The sequence below is a fragment of the Sipha flava genome, unplaced genomic scaffold (genome assembly GCF_003268045.1).
Source record: "Sipha flava isolate LNK unplaced genomic scaffold, YSA_version1 111_pilon_pilon, whole genome shotgun sequence".
Classification (NCBI taxonomy): Eukaryota; Metazoa; Arthropoda; class Insecta; order Hemiptera; family Aphididae; genus Sipha; species Sipha flava.
This window is the reverse complement of record NW_020271729.1, coordinates 460,691-473,600: the sequence shown is the minus strand read 5'-3', so window position 1 is coordinate 473,600 and position 12,910 is coordinate 460,691. Positions and strand designations below refer to the sequence as shown.

At 32.0% G+C, this 12,910-nt stretch overlaps 1 protein-coding gene across 5 annotated transcripts in view; it reads right to left on the bottom strand.

The window, feature by feature from the left end:
- The window catches only part of LOC112688636 (somatostatin receptor type 5-like), a 256,452-nt gene extending 250,567 nt beyond the window's left edge, over positions 1–5,885 (bottom strand). For 4 of the 5 annotated variants that reach the window (XM_025561939.1, XM_025561930.1, XM_025561955.1 and 1 more), the window contains exon 1: positions 5,565–5,885. The gene's annotated coding sequence lies outside the window, so the exon portion shown is untranslated. Of the gene's footprint in view, positions 1–5,268; positions 5,524–5,564 lie in introns of those variants that run through there. The other variant, XM_025561947.1, reaches the window with a different exon arrangement.
- Between the last annotated feature and the right edge of the window lie 7,025 nt (positions 5,886–12,910).

Sequence of the window (12,910 nt, the reverse complement as noted above, 5' to 3'; positions counted from 1 at the left end):
ATTCTATAGCCAAACATATACGAAATAATGTGAACACGAACACTTTATACACAGTATTACGAATAAGGAATCGGGAAAAAATTGTTGATCGGTGTCCGAGAAAAATAGAAGAGGAAAAATAAATAAATAAAACCCAAAAATACTGACTATTATTCCGCGTCGGTTTAACCATACACTTTTCGATAGAGATTTTTCCCCCTTCTTCTTTCACTTTTTCTCATCGTGCTAGGACATGGATATCCAATTTACAGACGTTATGTCACGTTCGCGTACTGTCGCCACGTATAGAAATGGTAAACACTAGTTTCCAACAGCAAACCTATAATATACGATTTGTAATAAAAAAAAATAAAAATAACTCATACCTGTTTTCTCGACAGTCCGGAATTTTATTGCATTATATATACGGCACTCACTCAAATATTTATTTATCTAAGTCTTAGCCGGCTTAATCTTCACTATAAAATCGAGTGGATATCAGAAAGCAAGTTTTATACATACCGCGCATTTCTACAATGCGCACAAATTCAGCAATAGTCTGCATCCAAAAAAACCGTGATTGGTGTTTTCCTTTTTAATACGTTTATTGTAAACCGTAAATCCAAGCCAACCACCTAGTACAATTTGGCAACTAACCTCAGCCAGTTTTCATTATCAAGTTTTAATCAGTATTTATATATACACTGGATGATCCGTGTTACTTGTTGGCAACAAGTTAGCGATGAAATAACAAATCATTAATGTTTATTTTTTCAGTTCGTATATAGTATATTATTTAAATTACCAAAATCGGATTCAGAATTGTCCAACAAGGTGAATTATAGTATACATTTTTGATTTTTGCGCAGCGACTTGCCACGATGTAAAAAATGAAAAAAAAAACAAGTGTATTTAATCAAACACCATATCGCAAAGCTAGCCACATAATCACATAATTGACAAACTAGGAAGATGATTGTTTAAACAGGAGAGAAAATACCGTTCAGGAGTTATTTTGTCTCTACATGCGTATCGCGAATACTTTCCGTTCTCGTTTTATCCGATATCAAAGAGCATTCATACAGATTTATTTCACCACACGCATAATAATATTCAATTCTTTTGTCAAGAATTAATTTAACACACGAACATTTAATATGATAGCCGTTTAATTATCCATCAAATATTTCACGAGTTGATTGGCAAACACTTGAGTGCAATTCAACACACTGTCACCGTCATCGGTGAAAGCTAAATAATAATAATAGATTTTTAGCTTTTTTTTATTCGTAGAAACGCCACAACGAGGAGTTAAGAAATCGAGTTTGTCGATTAAGACGTATATGTAAGTACCTAACTGATAAATAAAAGTTGATCGTGTGTACACAATAGCATAGTTTGGCGCGTTAAACGTATTAAAATGTATTAAAACCGTAAACGCGAAAAACAAATTTTAAACAAGGCTCATCCGTTGCTCGGTCGACTAAACGTCTAACGGGAACATCGCGGATTTGTACAGCTAAAACAACAGTATGTAAACGCGTTTGAGGAGCACAGTATGTACGCATAAATCGCAATTCTTGTTCGTCAATGGAAACGATCCTGTACCATCGGCAGTAGTGCAATACCATACGAAAGAATTAATGCTCACTGACGTGCACGTTATACCACATGTGTTCTGGCGTATGCGTTTTATACGTACGAATCAAACGTGCACAGATACTTGAACAATTTTCACATAACTGTTTTAATATTATACGCGGAATAGTATACGTGTTTCGATATTAGTATGATACGACGTCGTTGTCGGTCCCACCGAAGTTTGCTGTAACAACGTTTTTTTTTTTTTGTTGCATTTTCGCGGTATTTAAAAACGAATATGAATCGTCTTGAACACGTCGCGTCTGCTTGTGTATCATCAGCGCTCGAAGATTCGCTAAAAGTCTTTATGTCTATAACACGTCGATAGTCCGTCGTGCATAAAATATACATTACGGTTTAAAACAATTTTTCGTCATTTTCTCGATAACGCGATATATTATTTTCACCGAAATTGCAAAAACAACATTATATGTACGTGTCTGTGAATAAACGCGATATCATTATACGATCACATTTTTTGTCATTATTGCTGAGACTAAATATATATATTTGTGATTTGCGGCCAACAATCACATTTAACGCAACACTCTTGTTAATCCGAATATTTCATGCAATCACGACACTTATAAAGCCACATTATTTCGTACAATTTAATCGTAATAATGAATATATATACTATATATTATGTATCTCCATGCCCTGATATAATACATATTAACATTAACATATATAAGTATATGTTTTAAAATCGTTTGCTATTTGCATTATTTTAAAATTTCCTTGTGAATAAAGTAAAAATGAGAACATGGTTGCTTAATGCAGCAATATGAATATTTATAAGGAAAAATCTTTTCAGAATCTAATTTTGAATACACTTTGTGTGTTTGGTTTTTCTATACAATGACACTAGAATAAAATATTGTAATATGATAAAATCAATTTTCAACGCTATTGTCGCCACGTGTACCACTTCACGGTCGAACACGATTAATTTTTAATAAACTAAAAAGTAAAATATACCTTCAAAAATGTATAATATTCTAATTCCAATACTTATTGTACAATAGCAATCAATATCGAACGATTGCATATTAAATGGCTATTTTAGGGAAACTACCTATCAATTTTAATAACTGACTATCACGTTGTACTTAAATGACAGTTTTTTTTTCCATAAATATCAAACAAATACATATCTAACTAGTAAGACGACATTTTTTTCGAATAAAAAGTAATTATACGAATCTATCCAATGAGTAACTAAAAACGAAATAAAGAACCGTTTAAGCATTTTTCATTATGATATAGTTTAACGGTATCAATCGAAAAATTCCGACCCAAGTTTATTAAAATTACAATTAGTGATGTACGAGTACAAATTAATTAATTAATACAAGTCGTGGTTTATACCATAGCTTTTTATACAATTTTATAGAATAAAATAAACGGTTGTCCAAGCAACACTTGTTTTGCTTGATTCAATTATTAAAGTCCTATAAGATACGAATCAAAAGATCATAACAAATTATAGAATGGTATCAAAATAAGAGAGATACTTTGATTGTTTTATAGCTTTCATGCAACATATTTCGAATGTTTTACTGATTGTTTGTTTTATTCGTAAATTAAAGCTCATAGTTAAACATAAATTTAGAAATCGCCTTTAAAATTAAATATAATCTTTAATTTTTTACTCGTTTAATTTTCAGGTATACGTTTTAGTTTTTGTGGTTCAAACGTAAGAAAACGTTTTTGCGTATTTCGCATACGATGTTAAAAAAACCGATTGTTATGAAAATAACTCATTTAGACTATTTGATTATAAGTATTGAATATTCATTTATTAAAATAATATATTTTTAAAAGTAATATTTAGTTTTAATTTAGATCCATGATTATGGTCACTTTTTACCGTTAGTGGTTTTTTTTTTTTTTTTTTTACCAACATAGGTACATAAGATATTATTCACGTAATTTTATATCGTACCACTATTTTTCTTATTTCTTAATATTATTACGATAGTTATCAAATACACTCTCCAGTGCTAATTGTGAAGTAAATTTCTGCGGCAGACATCTCTTTGAATTCTGTAGAACAAATCGAAGTGCACGAAAACACTAACACGAGTACACCATTTAATATGACATTTTGAAGAATCGTGGAAATAATACGCAAACGCGATTGGTACATACATAGTATTATATTAGGTATCAATACCACACTCAATATATCATTATTCGAAACGATGATGATGATAATAATATCATACTCATATTGACATTTGGTGAATAGACCGTCAACCATATACGAACGTTTTAGATATTGTAAGAACAATGGCACCAAACATCGAATCATCAATTTCGCAGCCAGCGGACGAGTTTTAATAGTTTTGTAATGTCGACCAACGATAATTTGAGCGGCTTTTGTAGCAGGTCTAAAAAGGTTTTCTCTTTAATATTTGCCCGTCTAAACTCGTTATAGGATCATACAACAACGAAAAAATTCACCGTCATCGGATCGCTCTAAAAAACCGAATACATTACATCACAATAGAAGTGTATTTCAAATGTCAGTGCAAATATACTACATACGTAGATATGCGCGCAAGTCGTCACGTGTTTTGAAAAAAGAAAATATTGTGTTATCGAAAAAAAACACGCAATATAGCATATACGTATAGTAGAAACCGTTTATTACGACGTTTAACTAATAATAAATCGAAAAAAAAACGGTTTACACTGCGATAGCAGTACGACCGACCAGTAATCTCGCGAATACACTGCAACTGATTTGATTATTTTTTTAAATGTTTTTGCAAAATCGCCGGGATAAATCTACGCGCAGTCACCGACATATGTGAACGGTTTATATTGTGTAGACAGTAATAATTAGGGTTCGGAAGTTATAGAAGCCAAAAAATGCAAAATATGCACGAAAAAAATTAAAAAATATGCATAAAAAAGTGTGAAATATGCAAAAAAAATATTTATTTATTTATTAAAAGTTAATTGGTCAATTCTAAAAACCTATAATGAAAAAAAATTGTATTAATGATAACTAAAATATAGCCTATGACCGGTTGGCATTTGAGATTTTATTGAACTGAAAAAATAAGTAAACAAGTATATTTTCATTATTTGTGAAATACGAAATAAATATATGTTGTATAATACCTGTTAAGTTTTTGCATTGAACCACCAATATTTTCGTTAAATTCATAGTAAACAATAAAAAATAACAATAAATCACCACGGAAAATAATATTGAGTTTTAAATAATGCACGTTTTCCGCGTTATTAGCGTTGTGTTATGTAACGTTATTTAAAATCAATTGGTTAAGAATGAATAAAATTAATATTTTTAGAAAATATTAAATATGCATATAAATATGCGAGAATCAATGAAAATGGACAAAATATGCAAGATATGCATTTTTAATTTTCAATTTTTAATCCCAAAATTGTATAGCTCGGTCTGTTATAAACCGAGAGCACACAGAACAATATGAAATTCCTATAAGTTCCGAAACCTGGTAATACGAGATACGAGATACGCGGCCGGTATACAACACGTACTATGAGGATGCCACCGAAACGCGCGATAGACTTTCGTGCGTTCACTTCGAGCGCGGAAAAGATAGAACAGAAAACAATTGAAAAGAAACCGATGATACTATTATAACACACCTGTACGTACAACGCGATGTTGTAATGGTTCCTGGTGAAATAATGGAGATCCCGCCGAGGCGTCGTGCGCGTTTACCTCTTCACGAGCGCGGAAAAGAGAAAAACAAAATAAAGGGAAAGAAAAAAAACCAATCGACCAACGGATAACATGATTTACGTAGGTAATATACGTGGTTATCATATAACCGGTAACGCGATGGTTTACAACCACGTACCCGGTGCGTTCGTGGTCACGCGTTCTGAACATGTGTTTAACGTATAGTATTTAATATTTAATAATCGTGCGAAAAAATTACCTGGTTTCGGGCGGTGGACCACGTGCGAACGGAACGAGACCGCGGTCGCGGTGGCGGGTACGGGTTGTCGGCGGTCGCGGAGCACGCGAGGGGCACCGGTGTGCGGAAAAGACGCGGCGAGCAGAAAAAAAAAAAAAGGACGGTACGCGTTCAACGGCAACGGCGTTACTGAACCGACGGCGAAGCGGCGCGGTTTTCTTTACGACCGGAAACTATGTGCGACCGCCGCCGACGACGCGATACGCAGGCGCTGCCGGCACAACGCGTGTGCGACCGACCGCGCGCCCGTAACAGTGTGTGCGAACGGTCAAACATTTATTTTTCTCGCGCGTGCGGCATCCAAGTCACCGCTACGCACGCACGTATATTTGGACGCGAATAGATCCGCAACGGCCGACGGTTTTCTTAAACTCTTTCGCTTTTGGTTTCGAAACAACATTGCCGCGATAACATTTCAACACGTCCGTGTTCCGTCGGTGACCGTTGAATCGCTTTCACGTCTTATACTACGCTTCGGCACACGTTCGACTCGCGGTCCTGGGACCCGTTCCGCTTCAGGACTCGGGTCAACCTTGACGCCTTTCGAAAACCTCGGTGCCACCGCGAGCGCCCCGGGCCGCCGCCGTTGACGTGCCGGACGTGTTTCTGGGCACAAACGTTGTGAGTTCTCAGGTTTAACGTGTGGGCTACGGTTCGCGACGTGCATTTTCCGACGGAGGATAAGATTTTTCTAAAGTCTCCCTGTTTGAATCGAACGAAATATGTTTAAGCTTGTATGTGATTACGACGGATTGTCATTTTTTTTTTTTTTATATATTCGAAAAGTCCTTTTAGACCTATCCGTCGCAGCACAATATCGAATATGTTTTTATGCTTATTATTAAAATGGAGCGTTTTCAAATCGTCTTCGTGAACACGGTATGAATAAGCAACATACGATTTATATTATTTATACACATAATTATACCTTGGATGTGTGTTAGTCTAATATTTCCCAAGGAAAAAAGAAACTGATCGTATTTCATTCATTATAAATTATTATAAAATACGTTTGCGAAGAAATTCACGTTTTCTTGATCGGAATCAAGATTAATAACAATCGAGTAAACATGGTTTACATTTGAAAAATGTGTACGATTCATAAGCGAAATCTATCATTCAAATCTATAAGATTGAAATTTATTTTAATAAATACTAAACTTGAATTTTTGAATTAACAATTGCAATTGCACTATATATAGGTTTGTCATTACTTGTTCGTAGTAAGAACGACATAAAAGTGTAAAAACCTTAATAATTTCATATTGGTGTTATGATATTTTGTAACAGTGTAATAATAAAAATAAAAATAAATGCACATTTTATAGTATAACAACAATTAAAAATGAAATTTATTAACAAGCAAAATAAATTGTTCACACATACATACATGGTATAGTGTATGTGAAAGAGTATACAGCAGATTCATATTGTTGGCATTGCACTATACAAAATATGTAGCATAAATATAAAAAATTCAAATAAATAAAACACAAAGCCATTTTAATTCAGCTACTAAACAGAAAAAAATTCACTCCAACATTTATTATTTACACACTCTACTCCATATAATAATAAGTTACTTGACGTGCAAATTATACTTGATTTAATATTTACAGGGAAAAAATTTACATAAACCATCAATTCGTTTTTGACACTTAGTATTTTTTATTATGTTATATAATATTTATTATTATTATCATTATTATTTTAAAAAGTATTATTTAAAAAAAAAAAAAATTGTTGAATTTCGTTGACCGTAAACGTCATAACAAGAACGCGGAATTCGATAATAAATGGAAACTCAAGATTAAAAGTAGTCATACTTTTGTTAGGGAAAAACTAAAATGTAAAAGCTCATGGTAGATTTCCGAATTGAAAAATAAACAATTATTATATATGAGTATAATTTATCGTTTTAGTTTAGCAAAATCGATACAACGTTTACTACACTATTTCAGCAGTAGTAAAACAACGCAAACCACTGTGTTTATTATATTCAGTAATGAATAATTTTCAAAACCATACAAATATTGATGTGTTTATGGGTCATGGCATAGCGTATTATTATACTAAAACAATTATAACAAAAACGTGCGAAAACAATCGATACAATACTATGGGCAGAACGTTATACCAAATGCGGAGAATTTTTAAAAATTCAAATCGAAAATTGGTTCCCGACGCTTATAATATACGTCTATATTATATGAATTTGGTCCGTGCACATATAATGTAAAAAACAACACTCGTGAACATTGGATTACGATTATTGATCGCACAGCGATGGTATCCGACGAAATCATATTTAATATCGTTTAAATAACACTGTAGTTTTATACCGTATTTCATCAGGCCCGAAGCTGTAAAGCTTAAATACACAGTTCACCTGCTGAAACGAAATAAAAATATTATTATTATGTATAAAACAAAGAAAATTACGATGCATTAATATCATCGTAGAGTCCGTTTGATAATTTATTCTTTCGTTTTGATACGATTTTTGATTTCTTTCGCGATTCGCGATTCTTTACATAATAATATAAAATAATCAACATAATATTATTTTGAAAGTGTCCAAATATAATATCAAATTCATATCAAACCAGTGCTTCGGGGCTGAAATGTTTGAACAGAAAACAAACTAGTTTTTTTCTTCCGTTATTGCTTTAAACGCTTTTATAGACTGTAGTTATAGTGTTAAAAAAAAAAATCAAATCTTATAATACGAATAAATAGCTTATGAAAACCACTATATATATGTATATATTATTAATAATAATATTCACATTGCTTTACCTAAATGTAATACGTCAGATATGTAGTATGTTAGTTTTTTTTATACAATTCGTAAACGTTTTCGTTTTCTCATCAAATGAGTTCGAAATAGGAAAACCAAATTACAACAACAATATTAACTATGTTACATCATCAACATGGTTATGAAGATAAGGTTTTGTCGTGCTTAAAAATATTTGGAAAAATTGCATAATATTTTGATTCCGATTCTTCTTGAATTGTAGTGGAACGAAAAAATGTATATCTTATATTTTATCACCAAGGTAAGATAAATACCTATACTGATGAATCTAACTATATTTTTGTATCTCATAGTAATACATATATTTTATATAAAATAATTTAATTTACAAGTGCTTTTAAAGTTAAACGTAAAAAAGGGCGAAACTCTTAGGTCGGATGAGATACCACAGTCTTATGACATATAGGGATGGGTGAATGATATTGTTGTGTATATTTTTTAACTTGAAACCAATCTACCATTACCCAAGAAAAAACGGTTCTGAGTGAAAAAGATCTGCTGAATCAGTTCATATTTCTAAAGATAGTTAATATAGTAGAAGAATCAGATTTCTTAATAAGGTAAGTTTAATGTTCTAATTTTCGTGAAAAAAGGCATCTGAAATTTGGGAAATTCAATAATTTTAAACATACAATATAAACAGCATAAATTTCATTAAAAAAACATTCAAAATCATAAAATATCTTTAAATAAATAATTTATAGCGTTTAAAAAGGAATAAGTTTGTAAATCTTCATCGAAATGAAATTTTGTAACGTTTATAAATCGTTCTTAGTTCTTAACAGTATTTTTCAGTATTTTTTTTATTTATTTATTTATTTATTTTTTTTTTTTTTTTTTTGATACAAAAAAATCATATGAAAACTCTAATATTTCAATATCATAATGGAATTTTTTTATGCATTTTTAATAATAAAAATGTAAAAGATTTTCGTAATTTTTATAATTTTGTCAAAATGTAATATTCAAAGGCTTGTCATATTAATTTATTTTTTTTAAAAACCGACGATAAAAACAAATCCCGACACATGAATGGCGTCCCGAAATCCCTTTTCTACGTGAATTGCGTCCTAACGTAAAAACATTATTTTACTTCCTATTTCATACAGACTTAGAACTGTCGATAGTATATTATGACTATCGGTAGGTTAAAAATATTGATTTTTTTCATTGTTATGCTATTAAAAATAAGTAAAATAAAAATGTGTATGTTTAAATTATAGAAATGTAATATAATAATTAAAATAAATAATAATAATAAAAAAAAAAAGAATATATTAAATTAATAAAAACTGATAAAAGCCTAATTATAATTAAAATGGATTAATTGGCTATTTTCATATATTGCTATATTTTGTCTTAAATAATCTTCTTTTCCACATAACATCATCCGTCTGTTTTTAATTATACGAATTCTTCCTTGTCTAATATAAGTTTCCTTATGTACTTTCTGTAAAACATTTATGAATTGGAATATATTCAGTTGTGCTGAGTAAAACATACTTTTAAACTTGGAGTGGAAAGCTTCACAATTATTGAAATTATAAAACATGAATACATTACTACCCACACAGAAAGTGAGTGATCACAACAAAGGTTAATGTATAATCGGAAAATTTCTGTACTTTTTCATCTTCGGGTAAAATTGATACGATATTGTCAATAAAACAATCCTCTCTTTCATCTTGTTTTAAAAATGGGAGGCCAAAAAAATAATTTCTTGTAGTCATTTAAATAAAACCGGACACAATTCATGTGGTCGTTTAGATTAAGACGAATGCAATTACTTATCAAAGTTTTTTTCGGGACTCTATTCGTGTTTAACCAAACAAATATTCGATTTTGTCGAAAACCGGTTTGGCGCAAATTTTAACATTTTTTAAAACATTTCGTCGGTTTTCGCAAGTATTAAGAAAGAAAATTTCTAAAAAAGATCTATCAATATTAATAGTTAGATAATATTTCATATCATACATTTCTTGAGTTTGTGATGAATAGAGGAACCCTTTAACTCAAAATTTTACTCACACACGCAAAAGCACACATCACTCGGAATGAAAAATATACGGTGTACTGAATTTATATCATGTTACGCCGTACGCAGCAATCGATAGCAGGTTTCGTAGATCAACATACTAGGATTCTGTAGAATATTAACTAAACATAATAACGTAGCTTGCTCGAAAATAACGAGCTAAGGATTACGCGATCGATGTCTAAAAATTGAAAAAAAATACATACTAATAGACCGAACAGATATTGTTGGGAGATGAAAAAAACTCTTTTGATTCTATTTCTTCTGTAACGGCGTTGACGTGTTTCGTCTGCATCTTTGATCAGCTACGATCCGATAAAACGCGAAAACGCGCAATGTTTATTAATCTTACACGTCACTCATTTGAAATGTCGGCACATGGTGCGCGGTAACGCCAACTTTATTTTCGCACCATCCGACATTTTCTATCCACCCTTGTCGGATCGCAACCGAATTCGACACCGACCGACTGCTACCGACGGCGACGAACCGTCGGAGCAGGGATTGGTACCTTAATATTTTTACGGTTCCGGTTCTCAATTATTTTATTAAAAAGTTCGGGTTCGGGTTCAGGTATTATAATTTATTCCGTAGTATTTTTTTATGCATATTTAAAAATTACATATAAGTTACCGGTATGCATTATACTGGGCAAGCACATAATATTAAAAATTAAGATCATAATATAAAAAATTATACCCCAGAAATGTATTTATGCTTTGAAATGTTAAGAAAAAAAACGTCATTAATAATATTTGTTAAATCCGAAATTTTTCATTTTATAATGAGGATTCCGGTTCAGTTCCGGTTCCCAATATTTTAACGATTTTTGGGTACCAGAACTGGTTTTATTGGGTTCGGTTTCAGCCCTTGTGTACGTGTCGAAAATATGTAGACGCGCTTGCACGACTTTTCGAACTGTGCGGTCAGCCCGACAACACGACGGTTCGCGTCGTTTTCCAGGGACCGTTTCGCCTTGCGCGTCGACGACTAGTTATCCCTCTGCATGGTCTCCTATTGTGCGCGAAAATCGCGAAAAGTCCCGAGGAAACGATGCGTAGAACGTCGCACGGTTACGACCGCCGGCCGCGTGTTTTCTCCCGATAAAAACGTCGCGTTATCGCGTAACACTGCGCAGGCCGACCGACACCGAACGGGTCGACGAGACGTCGAAACGCGGACAGTGACATGTTGTTTGAACCCTCGCGGGTCCGCGACATAAATGCTCGAAAAAAAAAAAATAAGCCACCAACCACCCCAGGACGATACCCCTGGACCGTCGTACGGGGTAACGGTGCACGAGAGATTTCTTAGGAAAAAAAACCACTTCACGAGTGAACTAAACACTCACGTTACAATCATTGTTATTGTGTTCGGAGCACTTGATCGTCATTCCGGTTTGAAAACTTTCAGCGTTCACTAACGAAACGTTGTACGTTTCATGTTTCACATTCTTTGTTTTCTGGCAGCGGACGACCGAAAACGTTTATTTCAAATTGTTTACAATCTTATGAATTTTCGACCTGATTCGACACCGTACAACCGTATAAAATCCTTGTTCTATAGTTTTTCCTTGTAAATCACTGCTCTTTAATTGTTTTATATTAGTGTTATAACATATTTTAACATTTAATATAAAAATTGTGGAAATAAAATTACCGACAGTCCTATGTAGTCAGATGATTCTAGGTTAAATAAATAAACTGTTAACTTTAAAAATATTTTTGAGTATACACTTATAACTGATTTAGTTTTCTTTTGCATCCACGCATAATAGCTTTAATCAAACGTGTTAACATAAATACATCCTAAAATGCATGAGCGAAAAAAAAAACCGTATAAACAAAATTAATGGAACGAAATGTACGATTTTTTCGATTTCACAGATTAAAAAATAAAACGCATTCTAATGTGCATTGTATTCTTATGATAGAAAACATCCAAGCACTCTTCGATAAAAAAAAATAAGAACATTATTTTTACAGCTGTTTACGGCTGTACGAATAGATTTTTTGGCAAAGAAATGAATGGCATAAATCTAATCTGACAAACGATGAGTTTGGCACGAACTTGAAAAGAACCAGGTTAAAGCTATATGTATATTTTTACAATAAACTTGTTTACAATTAAAAAACATATTGTTAATTTGTTATAGTTATGTTACATGACATTCAAAAAGTTTTCAATTTTCAACTTTCGTTCATCTCCGTCAATTTATATGAGTATAATAAATAATAATAATATGTCGTTTAAAAATAAAATATAAAAACTATTTGAAATTAATATTATTATTAAACTTTTGAGTCACCTCAGAATGGTATTCTGAGATACCAAAAAATATGAGACAAAGTATAAAAACTGTGGTTAAACCATTGATTTTTCTTTATTTACACATTATTGTGATTTGTTACTATTTACACAAATGTTTATGTATTCTTTCTATTCGGTTCG